Consider the following 27,762-nt stretch of genomic DNA (forward strand, 5'->3'; position numbering starts at 1 on the left):
AGTTTCTAGGTCTTTGTATTGATCTCCCTTTCCCAGTAAATGGCAACCTGGGTTATTTTTTTCATAAAGATTTCTTAAGAATCCTACCTTATCTTAGACTTTCATTTCCAGGTGGCAATACCTCATATCCGTATTGAACATCAAACTTGGAACAGATGCTCTGGAGTTTAATAATGACAAATAGGAAGAGACTTGTCTTCAAAAAAGTTTTCTCTTGTATGTTTGTTTTCCCCTCGATAACTATGTAGGTTAATGGCTTCCCACGTCTTCTATCACAAATCACGATTGCTTATCCATCAGCTTTGTAGGTGGGTCTTAATGAAACTTGGAAAATTAAATGCTTCCGATCATTAAGCAGTAAATATAGGGAAGCCTGAACAAGTCATTAAAGAGATAAGGTGCTTATTTGTGAATTTCTTAGCGACTCAGACGGTGGTTAGTCAAAAACATTTATTAAAAGATAAATTGCATTAGGAGCAGTTGATTCATGAAGAAAACATCAAATGCTATGTGGTTCATCATGAATATATTGTGTGTTTGCTAAAAGAATTATCATTAAAATGTTTACAAATAGATCAGTTAAGAATGTTTATATAAAATATTATAAACTTCTGCTAGAGCAGCCTTACGTATTTTCGTGCATTTAAAGAAGAAAAAGGAAATTTGCAGGCTGACTGCTTGTTGTGAATGCTAAAGCAGAGCTAAATATCATTTAATCTCCAAACTGTGTTGAAAATACATCATTTCATAGGTAAGTCACATATATTCAAGAAGATGTCATTTTGTTGCATTTAAATTTGTGTTTAATTCTGAAATAATTTATTCCATGGTGGGGACGAGGGGATGTGTCTTACTTAAGCCTCCGTTCATGTAGCTAATCAAGGTGTACACTCAAGGAAAAATCTGCACTTGACTCCTTTTGAATTTTAACAAAATTCTGACACTTGACACATTCAACACTCTAAGGTGCTTATTTGATAGGAAATTACTTTTAGAAGTTTTCATAAAGGCATACATTGAATCCATTTACTGATGTCCTTTTTCAGCCTCAGAGTGTGACAGATAATATTTAAATGAAAGCAGTTTGATTGCCTAATAAATAAAATCACTTGTAATCTAAGAACCTATGGCACATTTTAAGCAAGATATTTTGGTAACTCTTCCATGGTTGGTGCTCTTACTGGTTTCATAGGAACCACCTATATAGGAAAGAGATTATTTGTATGCATTTATAGAATCTGCATCTGCCCCCTTTTTCTTTCTTTCTTTCTTTCTTTCTTTCTTTCTTTCTTTCTTTCTTTCTTTCTTTCTTTCTTTCTTTCTTTCTTTCTTTCTTTCTTTCTTTCTTTCTTTCTTTCTTTCTTTCTTTCTTTCTTTCTTTCTTTCTTTCTTTCTTTCTTTCTTTCTTTCTTTCTTTCTTTCTTTCTTTCTTTCTTTCTTTCTTTCTTTTTCTTTCTTTCCTTCCTTCCTTTTACTTTTTTTACTTTTTATCTGTATACATCTTAAATTCTTACCTCAGGTTTCCAGGAAAGCAAAGGTCTCAACAAATGCTTGCCTTGGATTTACTTAGCAATGTTATGGATGGGAGAGTTTTATAATTAATATATTTTGTAGTGCCTTTTTCCCAGCATTGTTTGAATCATTATATTTAAACAATTTTCATCTTCGGGGAGTCTCTATAACTCCCTATATAATTGCAGGAAATAAACCCTTACTTCTAGTATCTCAATTTTTCCTGTAATACCAGTTTTAATACAGTCAGAATTACATAAAGAAAAATATACTTTGAAGCAGGAAGCAACACATGTGGTGTGTGTGTACGTATCTGGCCAAGGAAAACAAAGGTGCTGAAGCCAGTGTTCTTGCTAAGAGATAGATGGTTATTTTTCAAATGGACAGGTAGAATGTATTTCCTTTTCTCATTTTTAAAGGTTTTGATACCTCACACATTCCAAAGATGCACACAACGCATGTTACATTCTCATTTTGGCCAGAAATAAAAATAAGAAAATTTACACGCCGCATCATAAACTCTTTAAGCAAATAAAAAGTGAAGTACAAGCTACTCTGCAGCCTGAGGTGTTAACTTCAGTAAACTTCTTGCTCTTTCTCTCTGACAAATTCTGTTTAGCTCACAAAGAAATCAATGCTTTTTCACATCACTGATTTTATGAAGTTTGGGAATGTATTATCATATAGATTGACAGTTGCCCCCACTGGTTCCACACCACAGCATGGACACTTACAAAGCCATCATTAATTTCTCACACTTGTACCCAGCAATGGCTTCCTCCATAATAAACACTGTGTCCTTCAGAACCAAATCAATAACCTTTTAGGCATGCCTCTCTTGAAGAAGAAATAACAAGAATCTATACTTTGAGAAAGCAGCTCCCTGCTTCAATTTTAGATTGTAAGAATATTTGGTCATAAAATAACTCTTTACTCTGGGATTCCATATGTTTGCATTTCATGTTTTATTGTAAGATTTTGAGGAACATATATTTTCAAAGTGTTTATTTTAAATCCTCCTTTAAAAAAAAAATATTCCAGATTGTGATTTTGCTAGCTATCAAGTGAAGACAGAGCTCAGAAACCAACTTCCCTTTCTATAGAATGAAACGTGCATCCAACCTTTAAAATTATGTAATACATGGCTTTGCCAACAGTTCTTCCTAGGCTGATGTTGATTGGGCTTCCTGTGTGCTGCTGTGACAAAGATGACCCACTGGTAAATTGACAGCCTCATCACAATGAGCACATGGATGAATGTGTCTTTTGATTTGCAGTGTAGACACTTCATTGTTATTGCTGTGACACTCTGCCTCTTATACTCCCTGTATGGCTGCCAAATCAATATTGTTCCGGCTTGGGTTGCTTTAAGTAAAGTTAGAACTCTCAGGGACAGGTTATCTTACTAAGTTCTTTAATGGTGTCCTTAAGATAACAATGGGTTGGTTGTGCTCTTTTGCAGCTGTAAAATTTGACTGCATCTCTAGAAAGGGCTTTCCTGGTGACTTTAAATTAGAATCACACCTTTTTTGGTAGTAAATGCCCCACTTAAAATATGTCCTCTCTGAGGCCTTGCACATCACCTGAGTTATGCAGAAAATGGGGCAGTCACTAAAACACAAGAATAACTAATTGCCTCCTTAAAAAGGCAGGATAGCATGCACTGTAAAAAATCTGGTCTATGTACTCTTGACTCCCTTAGGCAGTTTCTTCACCTTGGGAACTTAAAACATATCCTAGAGTTTTTTCAGCATAATTTTAGTTTTAGTTCTTTTATGGAAAATACAGAAGAAAAAAAGAAAAAGAAAATAAGCTAGGCCATAAGACAGGAAGGCAGAAATTACAGAAAACTAAATTGGCATCGGTTGAGGTTTTGTGAAAATTATTCATTGCTTCCTCCCAAACTAAGTAAGGGCAATGTTCATTTTCATCTATTGTCAATTGGGAAATTTATAATTCTCATAATGTGCTTTGAGATTGAAGATATGAATGTTGGGTTAATTCATGCATTTATAAAATAAGCTAGCTCTCGGCACATAATGGATTTGCGTAAAGTATATTTGTGGAACCCAGATTCTATTACATTGTGAGTCCTCGCGGCAGAGGGCCATAGGATTTCTGTCTTGTCAGGGGTTTTAACATACCCAGGTCCTCACTACATGTTAATTGAGGCATGAAGAATGAACCCGGAGGGAAGGAAGTATTTCTCTCTCGGTATCCAGGGACATTGCCTGTAGGTTGCTACCGCAAACCAAATTTCATTCACTTGCCCTTGAGGTAAAGTTTCTTATATCTTCCTTCTTTCTCTTCAAAAACAGCTCTTAGTAAACTTAGCTTTAGAGTACCCTGAAAATAAACATGTAAGGTCTGATAGTTGTTTCTCTTTCAAACCTCACTTCACTACTCTTGAATCATCTTCAATTTATTTTTTCATTTTATAATTTGCTGTATTCCTTTCCTCTCTCCCATCCCACGTGTAAAAATTATAGAGAGTGCCTAGAGCAGATATAAAAACATTCTATTAGCTCCAGATACACTGAAGGACTCGTAATATTGGTCTTAATAAAAGCAAAAATGTAAGGAGTAAAAATAGTGAAAGATGTAACAACCAAGCACATATATTAATATTTAACTGTCCTTTTGATTTGATGTGAGAATGAATTCTTTTCCAGCCAAATTTTATGAAAAAAATGTCCATGGTACCTAAAGAAAATATTGTCTCCATCCCTTAAAAACAAAGCAAGCACACACACACACACACGCATACATACACAGAGAAGAAAATAAAACAAACTTTAAAGCCATTTTGATGACAATTAGCTCAAATTGTGTTTTTTTAGTTTTTATACTTGCAAATTTGAAAGAATAACATTTATAGAGAAGAATATGAAATGAGTTATCATGGATTGCAAAACATGAAGGACATGGGAACAAAATGTTATAGCTTCTCAATCTTGCCTTTTCCTAAATTAAAGGGTGATATGATTGTAATAACCTTTGTTCAATTCCCCTAAAAGTCCAGGTATTAGAGGCTATGGAGGCACCTTATTGAAAAATATGTTTATTAATGGAAGACTAAATATACAATTATCCTAATGCTAAAACACAGGAGATAACAATATTTAATAGGAGGCAAAATTTAGGAATATCACATTGTCATATGGCCTTACACGTAAGGAAGAAATGAAAGGATTGATATTTTCCAAGCGGACCTGTGTGGTACTTTAGAGAGATTTAGATTTGGGCACATTAACCAATGCTTATTCTACTTTAAAGGAGAACACAGTTCTTGGAGGAGGGTAAGCTTATGTGCCTTATTTTAGAGCTGCATGTTCCAGATTGTAAACTTTAGTGGTGCAGACTTTAGTTATATATTTCCCTCTTTCTTTTGGTGGTTGCTTTCATGTTTGCCAATGCTCCCAGAGGCTATCAAGCAATGGCTCCATTCAATAAATACAATAAATAGAATGAAACACTAAGCCTTACTTTTGGCAAGAGCAGCCTGATTATTACACATGTAATCTTCAGGCCTTTGGGGAGACATTGGGCTTGGTGGATAATCATTTGGTTTTAAGCTTCTAAGTTCCTGATATCTGTACTTTAACTCAGTTGAGTAGCAAGGGTAGTCAAAGCATGAGAGGCAGAATGTTTTTGTCTGTTCATGACTGGAAGCCTCTTCAGTCAAAAGAGTCATTTTTAGTTTTTTGTTTGTTTGTTTATCGGAGACCGATTTAAATGTATATAATGGAGGAAGAGATAGGCCATGCATTAGTTATTAAGGTAAAAAAGAGAATGAGTTAAAGGTAATGGAATTCCTAGTATAAATTTTGGACAACCAGACCAGGATGAATATGTATGGAAAATACTGGACTAAGAAGGTTTAAAAAGAGCTTATGGAAAGTGATGAGACATTTCCAATACCCATTCAGAAATCAAGACACAGTGAGGGGAAGGAGTAAATTTCAAGTAATAGATTTGTAAATACAGTAGAAATGTGTAGATAGGTAGATATTATGTGCATATGCTTAGACATAAAAGTAAAAATGTTACTTGTGATTTAATTGTATTATTTGATGCTAGCTAAAAGTACTGCTTAGACAACTGTTTTCCCTAAACATAGTATTAAAGAATATTTAAGGAGTCAAAGGCTGAGTGGTAGTCTATGGGCAGAATCTAGTCTGTGAATTGTTTTATTTGGTCAGCAAAAGGTCTAAATTTTAGAATAGTAACCAGCTGTTTAAAAGTGGAAGATTTTATTTCAGAAATTTTTATTTTTGGCTTTTCTTCTTAGATTAAATCAGAAATGTTTTAGGTTTACAGAAAAATCCTGCAGAAAACAGAGTTCCCATCTACCTCCCTATTATTAACACTATGCATCAGTGTGGTGCATTTGTTACAAGTGATGAAAGAATATTATTATAATTATACTATTAACTGTAGGCCTTGTTATACGTTGGGGTTCTCTGAGTTGTACAGTCTTATGTTGTTTTTAAATGTTTATTCTAGTAATATACACAATGTAAAATTCCTTCTTTTAACCATATTCAAATATATAATTCAGTGCCGATAATTACATTTGCAATATTGTGGTACCATTGCCACCAAGATCCAGTAACAATGAGTCCGTTTTCCTTCGGGATGAACTGGGTTGATGGAAACAGTAACCACAGCAGTTCTAGATGATACCATGTCCTCTAGTTTTTCCAAGTTCCCACCCCCACCCCCAGGCTTTTCTGCAAACTTAAGGTCCAGACTAGCCTTTGGAGGCACTAGAATTAACAACCCCGATCATATACAAACTTTAAGGAAATCAGAGATAAAGAAAGGTGGCAAAAAGAAAGCTAGAGATCAGCAGTTATAGTGCATTTTACCATGGTTGGAATAGTGACGTTGACTTCCTTGTTAGAGATTTGACACATCTGTGAAATGGGTTTAATTTTGCAAAGCATGATTTCTAAAATAGTTTTGAAGCATTTAAATGTCAAAGAAATGAAATCAAATCAAATGAATATCAATGTAATTTGGAAAGTAAAGTGTAACAGTTTGTGTGAAGGGGCCAGGGGTAAGCAGGTGATATTTCCACTCCTTTTTTTTTTTTTTTTTAAAGATTTACTTTTTATTTCTCTCTTCTCCTCCCCCTGGCCCCCTCAGTTGTCTGCTCTCTGTGTCCATTTGCTGCATGTTCTTCTGTGACCACTTCTATCCTTATCAGTGGCACTGGGAATCTGTGTCTCTTTTCGTTGCGTCATCTTGCTGCATCAGCTCTCCATGTGTGTGCCATCACACCTGGGCAGCCTGCGTTTTTTTCATGCTGGACGGCTCTCCTTATGGGGCACACTCCTTGTGCGTGGGGCTCCCCTACACGGGGGACACCCCTGCATGGCAGGGCACTCCTTGCGCGCATCAGCACTGCGCACGTGCCAGCTCCACATGGGTCAAGGAGGCCCGGGGTTTGAACCTTGGACCTCCCATGTGGTAGGTGGATGCCCTATCCACTGGGTCAAGTCCACTTCCCCCACCCTATCTTCTTAAGTAGATGCCCCGAAATACTGAAAAATTAGGGACAGAATCTTTGATCTAACACATACACTTAAATCTCTTTTAATGTAAAAGTATCTAGGTGGATTTTTAGGAAATAGATGGAGGGAAAACCTACTTTTAAAACTGTAGCTAAAAGACAAAAAACAAAACACAAAAAAAGCCTGTAGCTACTTAGCTGATTGAGGAAAACCCCAGGGCTTTTCAAGAGGAAGCCATTTAAAGAGGAAAATGACTTAGTACTAATTATGTTCAGTTTTGATCAGGTAAGTGGTTTATGGAGTCCTTCACAGAGGAGTGGAAAGCAATAAAGCTAAGGCTAGAAGAGGAAAATGCAGTGAACACGAAGACCTCCAGTATCTGGAAAGAGAAGGACATGGAGGAATGTTGGATAATGCTGAGTATCAGAATAAGTGAAAGTCGGAAATAGTGCTTCACAAACTAAGAAATATTTTTCTACGAGTGGAAAAGCAGCATGCACAAGTATTAGTCAGGGATATGTACCATTACCATTGCAATATACTCCCAGTTCTCGTACCATCCAAGGATGTTTGTGAAAGAGAATTGATCATTGGAATACAAGCATGTTTACTAAAGCAAAGGGGCTGAAATATTTCAGTAGGCTTTTTTTTTTTTTAAAGAATAGGTTAAGAGGTCACTTCACGATGGTTTATAATATACTGAGGGGAATAGAAAGGTATGATGCTACAGCATTATTTTCTCTTGTGTTTAAACATAAAAAGAGAGGCATGAACTTTCACTGAGAAAGCTAGGCACCGTGGTGGTTTGGGAAGTATTTCTGTAAAGTGTACTTTTTGCAAGGAATACACTATATCACACCGTCACTAATTCATAAGGATTTTGGAACATATGAAAGAAAAAAACAATAAAATTGATATTGGGAAGCAAATGTACCTTGGGATAAAAACATATTTTAATACATACACATGAAAAAGATAAAACTATGTTTTGTTTTGTTTGATATTGATGAAGAATAGTTAAGTCATCTCCGATGAGGAGATATTTTAATTTGGGGAACCTTACTTTATTTCTCTAAATATTTATAGAATGGCTGCTAGATGCCCAACATTGGGCAAAAACCATTGTGTGTCTTTTCGTATGTATGTGTCCAGATAGTGCATGCGGGTCAGTTTGGAGGAGCGTTGTTACTGAGAGGGCTGGAATTCAAGAAATGCAAATTAACCAAATTCTGAGGAGATGGTAATGTAAGACTGGATATGAAAATACCAAAATAAGTACCATACACATTTTATGATATACAATTTCAGGGGAGGGAGTGAAGGAAGACCTGTGTTGACTGTATTGGCCTTTTTTAGACCTGACCAAAGAATATGTCCTTTAAGCCTCAAACCACACACACTGGTTATACTATCCCAACAACCATTCTCCAGCCATGTGGTGAACTAGCCTTCCTAGTGACAAGTCCAAATCCACATGAAAGGGCCCACTTTCTCTCAGTTCCCACAGGAAAGCTCTAGGCTCCCAGGAGCTCTGAACAAGTGAGTCTGGCAAAGACATAATAACTTGGTGGGAGATGGATTTCTTTGCATATATAAATATAATCTCCTAGGTCCCTCTTTCTTTCCCAACACTTTCTCTTCCCCCAGGACTTTTTGAAGCCAGGCAAGTCCTGATCATCCTATCTGTGGCCAATTTATTATTTCTCTCCCTGGAGATAGAATCAAGTCAATGATGTATTAAATATTCTTAAAACTTCCTCCATCTATGATGCCTTTGATTCAATAAGGTTAGCATTGAAATTGCTGGCATAGTGTGGAACAAAATGGTTTCCAAAATAGGGTTTGAGCATAATTTGGATTCAGGACAAAAAATTAAAAGTTCTACTTATATTTACTTTTTAAAATGTCTATTTTTAGTATGTTTTATAATACACATAATATATTAGTATGCAAACACACACACATATATTACATAAATGCAGAAATACATATACTGAATGGGCATCTGAAAGTTTTGTATGGTATCAAAAAATGTTAAGTGAATGTTGTTCTAGACATTTTATTTCACAGAAGAAAAAGCCTGAGCAGCCAGACTTTCCTTGGGAATATTTGGATAACTCATTATCTCGTGACAACTTCTTAGATTCTCTTTCTAAAAGATTCTTGTTCATGACCATCTTCCATCTGTGCTAATCATCCCTTACTCTTTTTTCAGTATGTTCCTATTTTCTAGAATTATTGGTATTCTTTTGGTTCCCTATGTCAGTTTTCACTTCTTACACAACAGATTAAAATATTTACTTTGTTGTTTGTTGAAGAAACCAAACACCCCATCACATTTACAGATAAATCCCTCTTCTTTCTCAGTAGAGAATAAGAAAACAAACAGTATATATATCTGCAGACTAGTGTAGTAGGAGCAGCTTTGTGGAGGGGGAGTTGAGTGGAGATGAGACAGTAGATATTCCAAATGAAGAGTAACCAGTATGTATGGTGGTAGAGAACCGAGAATGGAATGAAGACATTAATAATTTTCAGGGACATTCTCTTCCAAACTTCCATCTCTAGTCAGACTCATTGGAACATAGTGATTTTATTAGACAGAAGTGGGAAAATATCAGTAGGTTGATAGAGAACTATGGAGGTTGTTTTTTCTTTCTTTCTTACCTTTTTTGAACAGGGGCCATTATGTTTTAAGAAGCATCTGATTAACGCACACACACACAAGCTTTTGGGCAGCAAGGTGGTAAGATTAGAAGTAATGATATCAGACAGAGAAGCAGTCATCTAAGCAGGAGGGCCCAATAAAACTGGACTACAGAGAATACTGCTTCTTGACATTTTAGTAGAAAAAATTAATCGCTGACTAGCATGTAAATGCTGAGTTTTTATAATTAAGAGATTAAAATTTGAAAAGCATCTAATTTGAAGCTGAATAACAAGAAAAATATGAGTAGATGCCTAATTGCATGTTCTTGCAATATCAGCATAGACAGTGTTCCTTACAGGGGAATCTAATACATATAATATGGTATTACAACAACTATATTCCTGGCTTTATAATATTTTATGATTAGAAAATAAAAATATCATCAAATATTGCTCTATATAAAGAGTCATAATAATATTTTTTAAGGGACATTAGTATGGTTGTAAGTGAACATTGGCCAAAACTATTCTGGGTAGTGTAATAGTTTATTGAAGATTATTTCTTTTCTATATCCTGGCTGCTTCTTCTTGGGTCATAGTCTCATGTAATTTGTTTAATTGCTTCTGTAACTATAGTTATAGCTCCCTTCTCATTTCTAATCTTTTATATTTTTTTACCTCTCATGTTTTTAATCAGACTTAAAAGGAATCTATTTTTCTTTCCATAAAGCCAGCTTTCTACTTGACTTTATTGTTGACTCTAATTTTTCTGTTTCATTAAGTTTACCTTTTGTTATCTTTTCTAATTCTCCCATTGTGATATTTTGATTTATATTTTCTTGTTCCTTTTCTAAATTTTTAAGGTGAGTACTAAGTTTTGGTATTTTCAGTTTTTCTTATTTAATACAGTTATATAAATTTACCAGGTCCTGTAAGTTTTGATAGGAAGTGTTATCCTCTTCATTGCTTTCTAAAGAGTTTCTGTCCATCTGGACTCCCAAAATAAAACAGAATTATTAAGCTACCAATTTTTCACTTAATTCTAACAATTCATTTATATTACATATAAAGGATATGTAAAATGTAAAACATGTAGGAATTAAAAATTTATCTATATAGTTAGATAATACAAAAAAGCATAAAGAAGAATACAAATTATCTGTAACTAGCCAACCAGAAATACTTTTACAGAATTGACCTCATGGTTTACAAATCTCTAGGTATCATTTTTTTTTCATTAAATATAAACATTTTCCTATGACATTAAATATTCTCTGCAAAACTTAAAGGGTCCACACTACTCCTTGAACATAATAAATTTTCTCCATCTCCTTTCATTGGGCAATTATGTTCTTTTATCATTGCAGCAGTAAAGAGGAGTGTAGTGAGTAAAATTCTTAATGGCTATATTTTTGTGCACATCCCTAATGATTTTCTTGGAATAAATCCCTGGAAATAGAGTTAGTGCATACAAGATTATACAAAATCATAATACTTTTTGACCACTAGCCTTATCAGAAAGTTTATCCTTCTACCAGCATGTGTGAAAATGATCCTGGTACACACGCTCGTCATGTTCAGGAATCACTGGAAAGTAGCACAAATATTTTTTGATTATTATCAATGAAAATATTGTTAATCTGGTTTTCAATTATTTCAGTACAAGTGAGATTGAGCAACCACCCACATATTTATTGGCTATTTGTACTTCCTTTTTTATTTTTTTTATATTTTGAACTTCTTATGTTATGGCTTATATTTCTTCTCCAAATGAGAAGTTGCAATAATTCTTCTCATTTTTTAGTTAATATTAACTTTTTATGATGCCTACAGTGATTTCAGAGTAAGTCACTTAAGCCTTCTGTTGTACATTGTTATTTATTCAGATGGTTTTAAATGTTTGTTTATTGGTGTGAAAACTACTTGGCTACCTTCTCAAAATTTTGCTACAGTTTTTCTCTAGGTTGAATACTACGATCTGCATTATTTTCAAATTGTTTGAAATTAGAGATCTCAGAAGTCAGGGCTAGCTGGAGAACCATTTAAAATGGCTACATTAACCAAAGAAGAAAAGCTAGCTCTGAGTAGGGTAGGGAATTTTTTTCCATATTAAATATTTCAGCTGTTGTTCAGAATGCAGGACTTTATTTCAGACTGTTAATTTATAACAAACCAAGGATAGAATTGCATTCCACATGATGAAAGGAAATTCACATCTGCTAAGACAATCTGGAAGGCACCTTGAGGAGAGAGAATCAAGTAAATGATGTATTAAATATTCTTAAAACTTCCTCCATCTATGGTGCCTTTGATTCAATGAGGTTAGCAATCATAAACACAGTGGTATCCCTGCTATTGGTATTTTTACAAAATAGGTAGTTCTGCATGCAGTAAGATAAATATCTCAGTATGTAAAGAAAAACTCTGAAAATAATCATGTGGAAGCAATTACTATTATAATAAGCATATGGCCCTGCTAATATACAGTGTTGCTTAATAATTGATGTTATAGAAAAAAAAGAGTAGAAAAATCCCTATGTTCTGGGGCTTTCCCTTGTATATTCACAATGGTAAAGGCCCCAGTGAAATGCAGAACAATTAAGAGAATGCAGGCTGTCTTCCACTTCCGCTGATACACATTTATAGCTATGAACACCAAGGCACATTGGGAAGGCAGGAAGTATACAAATCAATTTAATCTGTCCTACTGTGGTATTTCAGGCCCTCCACAGTATAGTCCAATTTTATGATTTTAGCCCTTGCTCCCTCTTCTCCTCTAAATATATTTCCAGCTCCTACGCAAATGGGCTAGTTGCATTTTCCAGAGCATACTCTTTTCTCTTCTGTATCTTTGCCCATCCTCTTCCCTTTGCTTGCAGTACTATCCATAGCATTCCCATCCATCAGCAAAGAATTTATCTTAGACGCCAAATCCTCTCTGAAACCATTCTAGCTCCTTTAATGTCATGCGAACTCCCAGTCCTTTGAATTCTTCAGCATTTTTAAAAATTGATTTCTTCTGGAAGTTAAGATAAATGGTGAAGCCTTCATCAAGGTAGAGAAATAAACAGCTTGAGCTGCATTTTGGAGTAGACTGTACAGAACTTGATTATGGTTTGAATGTAAGAGTTGATCAAAAGAAAGCTATCAAGGATTTCTGACTTTAGCAATTGGATAGATTCCTGTTTTAGTTTGCCGAAGGTCTGCTGATGCACAGTACCTGCAATGGGTTGGCTTTTATAAAGGGGATTTATTTGGGGTAAAATCTTACAATTTGAAGACTACAAAGAGTCCAACTCAACTCAAGGCACCATTAAGAGGTGCTTTCTCACCAGAGTCAGCTGCCACGTGTTGAAGCAAGATGGCGGTCCATCTCTGCCTAGGTCTTTGCCTTCCCCTCCAGGCGCTACTGTCTCTCAAAGCTCAGCTGTGGGCAACCAGGCATAGGGCATGTCTCTAATTGGGCCTCTTCTCCCAGGCTCAGCTGCTCAGCATTCTTCCTGAGTTCAGCTGCAAGCTACCAGGCATATGGTTCATCTTTCCCTGGGCCTCAGCTCATTAAACCTCTCCTTTCTTTTACATGGCAGGATCAAATATGGTAAAGCCCCCTTTTCCTGTGTTTGTATCTACCTCTCTCTTTTTCTCCTGTTTATATCAGACCTAGCAAAAGGGTGGAGACTCAACCTGAATCACATCTCACTGATGTAGTACAATTGAGAGGTTCTCACACCCACAGGAAAAGATTAGTTCACAAACATAATCTTTCTCTTTTGGTATTCATAAAGTAATCTCAAACTGCCATAATTCCAAAGTACAAAAATGGGGAGTTCTTAGTGATGACAGGATTTGGGGACTGTGGACATTGTTAAGTAACATAAGACTTCCAAGTACAGAGGTAATATGGGTAGTTGTGTAATTATTTGGAATGAAAAGTATAGAAGAGGTCTGGACTGAAGACACTGATTTGATGTGAGAATCAACAGAATAACAGTGATGTGTGTGTGTGTGTGTGTGGAATAGATATGCTCTCTCAGAGAGAAAATTAGAGAGGAAAGAGGAGAATGCAGAATCTAAGTAGCCCATACATTTGGAGTAGAGGATGGCTGTGGTTTCCCTATTAATAAATACTATGCCACTTATAATTAATACTAAGATATTAATAAATACTATGAAGCAAAAGATGAGTAAGGACTTACATAGAGAAATTATGGTTATAATGAGTTGCTATAAAGTTATTCTAAGGATGAGTGTGAGGACATTGTGGGGGAGGGAGTGAAAGAAGATCGTAAAGTCAGTCAATTGGAGGTCCTGATGAGTGTTAAAGGTCTAATGGGGTCAAAGAATAAGAGAGACTGAGCTAGAAAGGCAGTAGTGAATAGACAGAGGGTTGCATAAAACTGAGATATAGGAGAGGTTGTCATTATCAAAAATGACAAGGTTTGACCATGAGTATGAGTAGGTGAGACTGGTGGGAAGAAAAGATCAATGGCAAGAACAGTTCAAATAAATGAAAACTAGCATGTTGGATGCTGTGTATGCTGAAATAACAATGAGTGTGCACAAAAGGATTACTGAATGAGTAACACAGAACCAGAAACAAAGAAGAAGGATGGAGACAGTAACAGAGGCATGTCTGTGAATGATAGCAATGAGAGGTATTGTATGATATAATCTGGTGGTAAGAGATTCAAAGCTGAGGCTATTTATGGAGGATTGAGAAAGAGAGTGGTCCACCGTGACAGAAGCAATATATGCCTCTATTTTATCTTCAGTCCCAGTGGTATGAGGGTACAGGGAAGACAATCATCATGACTTGATAGCACATTAGGGGAAGCAGTGTCCTTAGGGAAAAACAAGATTTCCACTGAAGCAAGAACGTAAAATGAGTATTTGAAGAAATGGTTGAGATTCTTGCAATGATTGACATATGGAGGGATAAAAGGTATAATAAGGATTCAAGGCAGACGGTGAAAGCAAGGATTTGGATATTAAGGGATAGGGAGAGATGAGTATCTAGAATACTTCTCAACCCCTGATGATGGAAGAGAAGGACCAGGAAAGGTATGATTTAATCTTGCTGTGTAAGTTCACTGTTGATCCTCTAGAAATATCCCCCATCTATTTCTCTCATTTCAGGCAGCTATCAAATTTTGATACTGAGAAAAGAGGTTGGGGAATACATGAAGTTCTTTATTTTTTTTAATTTTTATTTTTGTCTTTTTTTTTTTAATGTTACATTAAAAAAATGAGGTCCCCATATACCCCCCACCCCCCTCACCCATAACAACATATGATGTTCTTTAATATGAAGAATTGAGTATCCTTGGGTGACTGTTTTATTTTGCTAAAGGCTACCAAGCAATATACCAGAAATGGATTGACTTTTACAATAAGGATTTATTAACATGTAGGCTTATAGTTCTGAGACTGCAAAGATGACCAAATCAAGACATCTTCAGAAGCTTTTGCCATGAACTGCAGCTTGAGTGATCAGGCACATGACAGTGTCTGTTCATCTCTCCCCTCTCCTCTGGGCCTCATTGCTTTCATCTTCTGGCTCCCAGGGCCTTTGCTCTCAGCTTCAAGGTCCCTCTCTGTCTCTGCAATGTTTTCTGCATCTGCAGGTTTTTATTCCTCCATTTTTAGTGAACTCCAGTAAAAGAATTAATATCAACCGTGGGTCTTTAATGTAATCAAATGCTTTTAACTGAAGAATTTAATCAAAAGGTCCCACCTACAGTAGTTTATACACACAGGAATGGATTAATCCTACGAACATGATTTTCTGGGATCCACAAAAGCTTCAAACTGCCACAGACCTTTTATAGTATTTTCAATTAAAGAAGGAAGGAACATTTTCTAATACACTGTAAAAAAATCTTGAAGATAGACATCACATCTTGTTTATGTATGCTTCTTCATAATCTAGCATATTGCTTGTCAGACTGAGTCATTAAAATGTGGAAGGGAGGGATAGGAAATTGGAGAGATAGAGGGAAAATGAAGGAAGGAAAAAGAAAGAGAAAGAGAAGGCAAACTCAGATAGATGGAAGATTAGAAAATACTTGGTAAAACCAAATACACTGGGAGATCTACCTTTGAGTGCATCTATTTTAACAAAGTTTGTCTCAGAATAATCACAGCACATATTATAATGCTTAAAAATAATGAATAAAAGAAAATAAGAGTGCCTTAGAGATTATTGCAATCAGCTGTATAAAGCAAAGTACAGAACTTTTGAAAGATAGGTTTTGTTGATTGATAATTAACCTTAGCGTTGAGAGTAGGTAGGTCCGTTGCTACGTTCAAAACATATACTTCTCATTTTGAAAAGGCAATAGCCTGATAAGTTAACAATGAGGGAAGGATGTGGGAATTGATGGGAAGATCATTTCACACCCTCTAAAGAAAGATGTATCTTGTATAATAGGGTGCAAGATACTGTTGCTAGTTCTGCTGAAATCATGACTTAAGAAAGAAGGACGTCTGTGCTTTGAGGAGACCAGAATGACAACTTGATCTCGTATACCTTTGTCTGATTCACTGAAATTTGTTATCAAGTAAACACAGTATACATCACATGCCTGGGGATCATTTTTTCTAGGACATGTTAAGTGGGACTGATGCTTTAAAAATGTCAAAAGATTTCTATCCCAATCTTCCATAGGTAAACTATACCTTTACCCATGACCATGACCTTCTTTCAACTTCCAGTTTGTTCTTTTAAAAAACAAGACAGGTGTTATGAAGAAAATAGGAGAATTATATATACTCCATGTACTATGATGTACAATACCTTAATGGAGTGACTGGAGTAGAAAATTCTGGAGATCTGGGCTCTTGTCCTAGCTCTGCCACTAACTAGCTAAATGGCTGGGGGTAACATACCTACTCTCTCCTGTTGTCAATATCATTTTCTGTAATATGAATACACTGGAAGCAGAGTAGCATGGCTATTAAGAGAAGAAATATGGAGGTCAGATAGACAGGTTTTGTGAACTAGCTTTGTCCTTCATTAGCTCCATGACCTTGGCAAATTACCAGTAAGCTCTGGAAAAGGCTTATTTCTTTTCTGTAAAATGGGAATAATAGCTGCACCTCTCCCTTATTCTTGGTTTCATTAGTAATTGAGATAAGGTATATCAAGCTCTTAGCAAAGTGCCTGATACATAATAAATACTCTATGCATGGTACTGATTATTTTTTGTATTACTGGTTTTAAAACAATTTTCTCCGATGCCCTATTTAATCATTTTAGAATGCTTTTAAAGTTTATAGATTCATCACATGTGAGTAATTATACATGGTGTCTGCTGTCTCCTTCATTAACTCTTGGCCATCAGGTATCTGGACAGAAGCATAAAGACCTATTCTTATATTGGTCCTTGGTAAAGACAATGGGGATGAGATAATTTGCCCTTAGAGTGGCTGTCCTCTTTTTCTGGGAACCTGTCACAAATGTGAGTTCTGCTTTATATGTCAAAAAGGGATTCTAAAAGGTGATTTCATTTCTTGCTGTCGTTTTGTTCTTCAAGGAAAGAGAGTTAAATATTAATTAAGCAGTCTATTCCAGTAAATATGGAGATGTAGCCATCCTAGACTCACAGAGATTATGATAAAAAGAGCTGTGAAAGGCATCAAAGCCAGTAATGAGCCAGGATGAGCAGTGTGAGGAGCAAAGTGAGAGATGTGGGATGCGATCAAAATACACAAGAAACCCAATCATAGACTTCAGGGGCAGAACGCCGTTAACTACAGAACACTGCAGCATCACGCATTTTGAATACAAGTCATCAAACATTTATTGAATATCTACTACATGCTGGGAACTGAAAATACAAAGATAACTTTCACATAATCCCTGCCCTCAAGTAACTCACATCTTAGCAGGAAGATTGAGACCTAAATAGGCAGAGGAGATAGAATAGGGCAGCGTTTAAGCACATTTCTTTGGAATGAGATTGATAGGTTCTAAAGCTCACTTCTGCTACTTTCTAGCTTTTTTGAATTTGGAAAAATTACTTCATTTTGCTAAGCCTGAGTTTCTTCATTGGAAAATGGAAGTACCCACCCATGGGTTTGTTGTGAACAGTTAGTGAGTAAAATGTTTGAAATGGATTTAATGTAATACCTACTACCTAGTATGGGCAACAATACATATTATTACATGAGTAAAGGTTTCACAAAGAAGTTAATATTTGGCCTATGCTTTGAAGATAAGATTGTTTCAGGTCAGAAATTGTATGAGTGACATTTTAAGATACAAGAACTGTGAGCTCAGAGCTGTGGACATGTGTGGTATGGTTGGGGAATGGAAAACAACCCCATAAGAGAGGAGAGAATGGTGAGGTAGAGGGGCAATTGGAGGTGAATGGAGATGAGACTGGGAAGCTAACCCTGGGCCGGATTTTGAAAAGCTTAGATTTGCACGACAAAAAATATATATATTTTTTACCATCTAAGCAAATAGGGGCCTCTGAAGATTATTAACAAATAAAGAGCTTGACAGTATTTACATTTTAGAAAATCATACCAAATGCAGAATCTATATTGGGAGGCAGAGAACTTGGAACAGAAAGCAGAATTAGAAGGCTAATGGTTGACATTGGTCCCATCTAGGGCAAAGAGAATGATGGGAAAGAATAAGGCAAAGGGGGGATTCTCAGGCCACTTGAGAAGGGCTAGCAACTGACTGGAATGGTCAGACATGGGTTGACAGAGAGGAAATTCAAGGGTGATTCTAAGGATTACAACTGGAATGACTGGGTTAAAAGAAAGTGAATACATGAGATAGAGACTGGGAGTTGGACAACATCTGACAAAGTAAAAAAAAGTTTGGTTTGGGAAAATATTGAGTATCAGACTTTTTGATTATATTGGATGCAGTTGAGGAGCTCTTGATTAGACTACCTGCTAAGATTGCTAGGAGGGATTTCTTTGATTCAACCTTGTCAGTATGGTGTGACTCAGGTTGAGTTCCCACCCCCTTGGTGGGTCTGATATAAAATAGAAACTCATTTGAGACAGATACACAGTAAGAGACAGCACTGTCATTTTTGATCCTGGGGCCCCAGGGAGAGATGAGCCATTCGCCTGGTAGTTTACAGCTGACCTTGGGAAGACAGTTGAGACTGATACAGGAAGCCCTGAGAGACAAGCCCTATGCCAGCCTACAGCCGAGATTGGGAAGAAGCTGGGCCCATAGAACCTCAAGAGTAAGAGCAAGCTCAGAGGAGAAGGCTGAAACTCAGCAGAGATCAATCGCCATCTTGCTTCAACATGTGGCAGCTGACTTTGGTGAGAAAGTACTTCTTATGGTACCTTGAACTGGGCTTTCTACAGCCTTGGGACTGTAAGCTTTTCACCTCAAATAAACACCCTTTATAAAGGTCAACAGATTTCTGGTACTTTGCATCGGCACCCCTTTGACAGACTAATACAACTTCTTTATCAGGATGTTAAATAGGCAATTGAAAATTTAATGATGAAATAAGGTGGTACAAGGGGAACAATCACCCTTGGCTATAAATGGGGATACATCAGGGAATGAGATATCCAGTGGAGAGACAGAGTGACCAAGACCAAGGACACGATCCTGGAAATGCTGCATTTCTGGGAACAACCCACCTGAAGAGAAACTAGTAAAGGAGATCTAAAAAGGTCACCCAGGAAAAAGAGTACAAATCTGTTGTCTTCCTGGAAAAAGAGGCTATCAAGAAGAGCAATTTCAACTATCCCATGAACTGCGAAGTGTTTAATTAGAATGAAGACTGAGGAGAGGCCTTTGAACTTGGCACTGGTAATACTTGAAGGAACATTGTGGAGTGAGGTGGGGGTGGATGCTTGGTTAGAATAGCTAATGAAGAGGTGAGGGTAAAGAAAGTGAAAGCAGAGGGCAGGCATTTTACTCTTTACTAATGTAAAGACCTTGTATTTCCTCTTCCAATGTCTCATATACAGTAGAATCTAACACTATTTTTTACTGTATGTGCTTTATAGTTCACAACTTCCTGGAGTGATGCTAAATGACAATTTTCACCATAATCTGTCCAAGAGGATCTCGATCAAGCACAAGGATACTTATGGAGATGGGCCAAGGCTTGGAATCATTCAAATTAGAACTCAAAGAATTGAGTTTGTTGAGAATCATGGACAGTCAGTGGGATTCTCATAATTTATATAGCATTTTGGTGTTATTATAAAACAAGAAGTGCTCAGTTTTTCCAAAAAGACAGTATAAAATAATCTAAATAAAAGGCTGCAATGCTTAACTTAAAAAATAATTCCTCTGTAGGCTTAATAGTGAATTTTAATTAAAGGAATACTACCCTCACTTATGTCATTACTCAAAAGTTGTACCAGATTTTTGATAATAGATAGACTTCAGTGACTCATTTAGAATTGTTCAGCCCTAAAAAATACTGACTTTCCAGGTTTGGGAGGTTGAAATGAATTTTCATATCAGAACACTAGTATTTCACATTTTGAGAAGTGTTATAAAATTCCCTGACAAAATTAGTTTTATTGTTGATGGTTAGTTGATTGGTTAGTTATTGATTAAATATTTAATTAGATACATCGGTAGGTAGGTAGGTAGATAATTTTGATGGCTTTCAGTTGTAACTTCAGCTTGTCCTTGTCATTTCCTTAGTAGGTAAAGAGAAATTAATGTGTAGAAGTTTAGACCTCTATAGAAGGTTTATTCTCCTTCTCACTCACTCTCATGTCCCCATCAAGCAAATGTTAAATAGCCCTTTCTTCCTTCCCCCCTACCTGCCTTCCTTCCTTTCATATTAAATAGAACATGAGATATGATCCTACAGTTTATTTTTAATAATCACTTTAAAATAAGACAAGTTTAGCAGCACCATTTTTTTTTAATAAGATAAACGGGTAAAACTTGGATTTTGCAATCAGGCAGACCTGGATTTGAAACCTACCTCTTCCATTTAAAAGCTAGGTGTCAGCCAGTTTCTTAAACTTTCTAAAATTCTCTTTTGGCATCTGTGAAATGACAATAGAGCATATACTGTCCATTTCAGAAAATTATCGTGGGTACTATATGAGTCAATGTATATTAGCATTGCATTTTCCTTAAGTTCTATAGTCAACCAAGAGATAAGAGGTTCTGAATCATATCAAGAGCCAATTACCTTTGAAAAATCCCTTATACTGGCTCTAAAGTATATAATTCTATACAGTGATATGAATGTGTAAGTGTTACGCTTACAATAATAAACAAAACATAATAACATAGACATGTATAAAGCATGACTATATTCAGTGTGTTGAGACACACATACTCTGAGATTTAGGGGGAAGTGGTATGACTGACTTGAGCTGATTCATATCTCCCAGCCCATTCTCTCCCCAAAACATAAAACACTCTCTTTCTCTCACCTTTCTCCATCCCCCTCTACAAGGGAACATTCCAGGGCATATAGAATGGGATACTACTGTAAGCCAAAGGCATACTGTAGTTCCCAACACATAAAGAGGACTCAATAAATAGCCTTTACTATTTTAGTGTTTTCTGTTCTCTTAATAACATGGATTTTCAAAAAAAAATTGCTCCTTATTTTATGAAGGGTCTCAAAAGTCTTCTTGAGAGTCAGCAGTTTTGGAAAACTGAGTCATGCAGCCTTGTTTCTTAATCTACCATGGGAGGCCATGCTTAGATGATACAATGTACCATGAGTGATTGGACTGCAATGGAATAATTTGAGTTGTTTTCCAGTCTCTCTTTGTAGTCTTCTGAGAGCCTCATAAAAGGAACATGTACTTAAAACGAATATGCAGGAAGGCATAACATCTTCAAATTGTGCAGTTTGGATGGATTTGAGGTAAATCCTTTACAAGGAACAAGGGAGCATGGATTTTGATATGGTTCTAGTTCTTTTCCTTAAAGAAGATTTATCAGCTTAGAAATTGTGTCTATATGTGATATGTATTTTAATTTTGGTTAATAAACAAATTTGCCTTAGAATAATAAGTTCCAGGCACTGAGAGAAAATGTGGGTGGTTTATGACTGCTTTCTCAAAAGTGCTTTTTGAGATGCAAACCAAGCTGAAATATCTGCCACATTAGATTTTCAATAGTAAAATAAGAACAATTTGAAGCAGCCTGAAGATGAACATAAAAATCAACCTTCTTCAGAGCTTTCTTATGCTGTGCTAATATATTTGCCATAGGCAAGAAGTACTTCTGAATTTTTACTTTAAACCATTAACTGATGTATCTGGATATTTCTCTAAAGATTCCACAACCTAGGATTTGTCTTGATATTTCACAGGTCTTTACATCTTGCACTCAAAAGTGTGTTTCATGGTAGACAGACACAACAAAAACTTTTATAACATTTTTAAAATGGGATTGGAAGAGCCTAAAACCTCACTTGAGTGCTCATTGCTTCAAGGAGTAAAATATACATGGCAACTTCATCAGAAAGAACATATTAAAGTTGAAGTATAAGGATTTTTAAATCAAAAGCATAAGGATTTTTAAAAATCTTTACTATGTGATAAATTATTTGGAAGGCATTATAAAGATCTCCAAACTCGTACTAAGGGATAGCACCAAGTGTTTAGTGACTTTGGAATTAGTGGAGACATAATACTAACTTCCCTTTCTTGGCCAAATTTATTTATAGCATGCTACTGCTACTGTTCTTTGTTGCTGTTGTTTTTTAAAGTCATTTTTATTCTTGTCATCAAGAGACTTTATTTTAAAGGAAAGTGAATGACAACAGCTGCATGTTTTAAAACATGTGAAACACACCCTTTGAATAGCATTTTCCTCTATTTAAAAATACTGATTTCATGAAGAACTATAAATTATTTCCATCCTTCGCTCACCTTTCATGAAGAAAATGACACCTAAATTTTAAACCAATCTACTTCTCAAAAGGCACCATCTGTGCCTCTTCTCTTGTCTGTAGGCCAAGAGAAAGTCATTAGGCTTGAAGATGGGTAGAAGAGAGGAGTAGCAGAGAGAGGCTTTCTGGGGTTTGAGACGTATGAGGGGAGATGAAAGGCTCTGAAATTGGAGAATTTTCCGGTGCATTTCCCTGATAAAGAACTAATGATGGTGATTTGGGGTTATAAAAAAAATGACTGCCTATCCATCAGCATAGGCTAAGATCAGAAGATTCTATTATTACAGTGGATGCAGGATTCCGGAAGGCAAATATTATGATTGACAATCACTTCGGCCTCAAACGAAGTGAGTTCAAGCTAGTGAAAAGTATAAAGTGCTGGTGTAGCCCCTTTCTAGAGATAAACCTTTGAGGGAAGCCCTTCTAACCGCTTTTTCCAAAAGGCCACAAGCTACTCCCTCTGAAGTTTATCATGTTTACCCTTGCATGTAGCTCTGTATTTTTCACCATATTATCCAGTGACAGTGAACCCACTACTGCTGACTGTTGAACTCTTTTATGATCCCTCTGTCTTTCTGTTGGTGTTGGCTCTCTCCATTCACTTCTTAGTGGCCTTTAGTGATTGTTGCTTCTTCAAGTTGCTCCTGTGATTTTTTTTGGTAGCACCATTATTTAGATATAATTCACAGAGCATAAAATTCACCTATGTAAACTTTTCAATATTTTTTGTATATTCCTAGAGTTGTACAATCATCAGCACAATTTTAGAACATTTTCATCACCCCAGAAAGAAACCCAGTATCCTTTGACAATCAGGTCCCACGTCACCCCTAACTCCCAGCCCTAGACCACCACCATTCTATTTTGTCTGTATGGATCTACTTATTCTGGACATTTTATATAAATGGAATCACACAATATGTGGTTTTGTGGCTGACTTCTTTAACTTAGCACACTCAAGATTCATCTACAACATAGCATTATTGGTACATCATTTCTTTTTATTGCCAATAATATTCCGTTGCATGGATATACCATATTTCATTTATTCATTCATCATTTGATGGGTATTTATGTTGTTTCCACTTATTAACTGCTAGTGTGATTTTTGATCCTTGGCATTGTATATGATTTCAAAATGGTGCGGTGGAAAGTGCATAGGCTTTAGAATTACCAGACTCTGGATTCAAACTCCAATTCTGCTGCTAATTGGTCAAGTTATATAGCCTTTCTGAGCCTTTTTGCCTCATTTATAGAAACGACCATCCTACGCTGCCTCTTTGACTTGATGTAAGAATTAAGTGAGATAACAGTTGAAAATTGTTCCATTTCTTGAATAGCTAGTTTCATAGTATGACCCTTTTCACAGAGATCTTATATATTTTATATAAAAGTCATCTGGGTAATGCCCAGCTGTTACACTCTATTTTAAATCAAGCAGCTGAAGACTTCAGAGGCATCTCCTTGTATTGACAGTGTGCTCTGCAAAAGACTCAGCTGAGCTCCATGAGAATTGTTTCTGTTCATTTTCTCCTACCTCAGTCTCACCCTGTAATCCCAGGGAGTAAACCCTATACACCTTCGCCTTAGATATAGCGCCATTCAAAAACACCAGCTCAATGTCAGCAAGGAGTCCCACAGGGAAACCAGCACAAGGCCTCCCATTGGACTTTTATCTGTTGAGGCCATAAAAAAAGGTAACAATTTGCCAGGCAATCCAGAATTTCAAAAACCCCAGAACTGTTTGTTTTTTGTTTTAACATTTTTAGACCTACAGTGTTATCATGTGCTATTAAAACTAAAACTTTCTCATTCACATTCAAATGGAGAAGAATACACAGGTTAGAAATGGAACTCCTTAGAGAAGTCAAGGAGTTACTTTGGTAATTGAGTCAAAGATAGTGCCTCATCAGATCTATAAGTAAAAATACTTATGCCTGAATAAATGCTTCTAAATGAGATTGCAAAAAAATGAATAGCCTTTTGTTTAATTAAACTTGTTGAGAAGTCTGCTTAGAATATATGGTGATTCACCTTGTCAGTTCTCATCCAGGATGTTTAATGATGGAGTTGTTTTAGTTTCCAAATCAAAATCAGCTTCTCCCTCTTTACAGCCCGACATTATACACCCCGTGGAAATTGCATTATTCTCTGCATGCATATTCATAGAATTAAGTATTATCGATGGACTTAAAGAGCTCAATTATTTTTTGCAATTGCGTGCTTACTTGCATATGCTAAAGTAGAGAAGATTGAATATTTCAGGGTCTTGTCAAATCCTTGAAATAAAATATAATGTGAGTGTCAGTAGGAAGCTACCAATCTTGGTTTGTTTGGTTGCATTCTTAAGACAATTACCACCAATATTATCCCTTGATTTATAGTTCACCAAATGCTTTAGATATGAGGAGCACTTTTTTTTTCCTCACAAAATTCTGTGAACAAAAAGCATTTTACAGATGAGGAAACTGATTGTCATCCAAGTAGAATGTCTTCTCTAAAATCATTCAGTTAGTAAGCAGTAAAGCAAGATTAGAACCTAGACACTTTGTACTTCTAGTTCTTTATTACATTTTCTGCATCCTAATGCATCCCTGGGGAACGATGTGCTCCTATGGATTTGAAAGCACTTACCTGCTTTAGGATTTTTTATTTAGCTTGTGCATGTGTTGTATTGATAAAAGTTTAATTTCCGAGCCACCATTCAGCCACAGGGACACATGGTAGTGGACAGAAAGCAGTATTTCCAGGTGCCAGGGTAAATGTAATTCTTGATTAATAATTTAATAAAAAATAAGGTGTTAGTTTACAATATTAATTAAACATTCAAGAAAAATACACACCAGCAATTCATTTGAGAAAACACTGAATGCAAATAGGCAAACAAAAGAAATGAGGATAGGTTAAATTCTATGCGCATTTGAAATATATCACCTGCTTTGCCCTTGCTTCTGGGACATTCAAGTTCATCTTCTTTTCCAGGATCATTGTCTTTGTATTGGGTCATTACTATTGCAATGATAGATGGTGGTGGCTGGTTTGTAGAGATACAGGGACCATGAAAACAGTGGTCTCAAACTCGAATGCCTGCAGGAACCAAGAAGATAATGTAAATGATTGGGTGTGTGGTGGTTATGGATGAATGTGCCTGCATTCTACAAGTGTGGACACTACAGAGGATGGAACATGTGTACCTAGTTAAACGAGACATTCTCTGTCACCTGCCATATGGAAATTAGGGTCTGATTTTTCCAGATCTTCTGCTTTTCCAGGTAAAGCCTGAAATTTGTATCTATCTATCTATCTATCTATCTATCTATCTATCCATCCCTCTATCCATCCATCCATCTATCATTATATTAAACTTAAGAAGTCTCTTCATGTTTGAATGAATTTAAATTTCAAGAGAGTCCTTTGTAGGATCATAAAGCATGAGCTGGCCAAGATTGGTCTGCAGGCCATTTATTTGCGATTTCCACTGAAATGAACCTTGTTCCTAAAGAGAAAAACCATGCCCATTTAATAATGAAGGACTTAAAGTAAAAAGAGTTGCCGGTATTTCCATTCTGATAACATTGATTTCCAGAAATTTGTCCAATGAAGCAGACTCTACCAAATGCCTATTCCTTTTCTGGGAAAACACCTAAACTTCCTTGCAGCCCCTTATTCCGTAGTGGCCCATTGGAGATTTTATGTTGTTCTTGAAGACCTCAAATCTCACAAATCTCACATGAAAGCCAAACACAGAGAACACAAACTGGAGAAACAAGATGGAGAAAATAAATTAGTTTCTGCCGAAGTATTCTCTCTCAAATCATTTCAACTACCAAGTGTAAAGGAAAACTTAGAGCTGGAGGTGTTAAGGAGTTTACTTGGAAAGAAGGAATTGCAATAAATATTGCTCTTCCTCAAGAATATATCACTTTGTAAATATTTGTCTTACTTCCATGTTTAGATCTGGGTGTTGAAGGAACCTGGGATCTTCTGGAAAGAAGCTTTAGTGCATGAGTAATCCTTACTTTCATTGTATTGTTCAAGGAATGCCCTCTACTTCTTGGTAACAGTTCTGAGGTGTCAGAGATTCAGGTGACAAATGACATTTTTATTCCTGACATGCTATTTTTTATTATATCATTGAGAAATAAACTTCAATAAGTGACTTCTGATAATACTTTACTGCAGTCTTTATGAAAGATCGATTCCATTAAGTAGGTACATTTCAGTTGCTATTACTTCAAGTGATGCCATAATGTACTTGAAATGCAGTCTTTAGTTAATAATAGTTAGAGTGTGTTAGAGATGTGCCAGGTATCAGCCAAGGAGTAGTATCTTAGACCTGTGTGTTCTCTGTGTAGTTTCCTAAAAAGTAATGTATATACAGTAATGTATATATATATATATATGCAATAATTTTATAGGGTATGCTATCACTTAATGTACTGAAGTGACCTTATTGAGTAAAACTTGAAAGATGAATTTACTCAAGGGTCATTTGATAAATATCTTAACAATCATGCTAGTCACGAAAATTTAACTCAAATTTAACTCAAGTCTACCTGCCTAGGACCTCAGAGATGTCCTTTAAAAAGAGGTAGGCAGTAGGGATAAGAAACTAAACCAATTCTATTTTTTTAAAGGATTTATTCTTATGACAGGAAATGGAGGATTGTATGTGGTAAAAAAGGACTGTATGTGAACTAGAGAGATTAATTTGTTTTATTTCAGCTTTTAAGTGCTGAAGAAAATGAGATGGGAATGGCTAGGCAATACCAAATACATAGACTTACAGAAAAGTTGCAAAAACAGTACAAGGAACTCCCATATCCTAAAGGGACAATTTTAAAAGTAATTTTAATAACATAGGGAAGTGTTCACCCATCTATTGTTAAGTTAATAAGCAGTCTAAAAATTGGAATGTACATTATAGAACCAATTAAACTTACAAAAAGAAGACAAACTCATAGAAAACAGACTGGAAGCACGTGATCAAAAATGTTAATGGTGGCATGCGTACACTATAGGATTATGGATAATTTTGTGTGTGTTGTTCTATTGTTCCAACTTTTTTAAATAATAAAAACTAATTCTTTTATATAGAGAAAACATTTTCAAGTAGAACTATAAACATATTGGTGGTATTTAATATACTTATGCCCTTTTTATTCATCTAACTTTTTAAAACATTGATAATAGAGAAATACAGTGTG

General features: G+C 35.9%; 1 protein-coding gene across 1 annotated transcript in view; it reads left to right on the forward strand.

Annotated features, from left to right (window-relative positions):
* TENM2 (teneurin transmembrane protein 2) overlaps positions 1 to 27,762 on the forward strand; it is a 1,208,790-nt gene that overhangs the window by 365,690 nt on the left and 815,338 nt on the right. The window lies entirely within an intron of this gene.

Source organism: Dasypus novemcinctus, chromosome 2 (genome assembly GCF_030445035.2).
Source record: "Dasypus novemcinctus isolate mDasNov1 chromosome 2, mDasNov1.1.hap2, whole genome shotgun sequence".
In the NCBI taxonomy this organism is placed as follows: domain Eukaryota; kingdom Metazoa; phylum Chordata; class Mammalia; order Cingulata; family Dasypodidae; genus Dasypus; species Dasypus novemcinctus.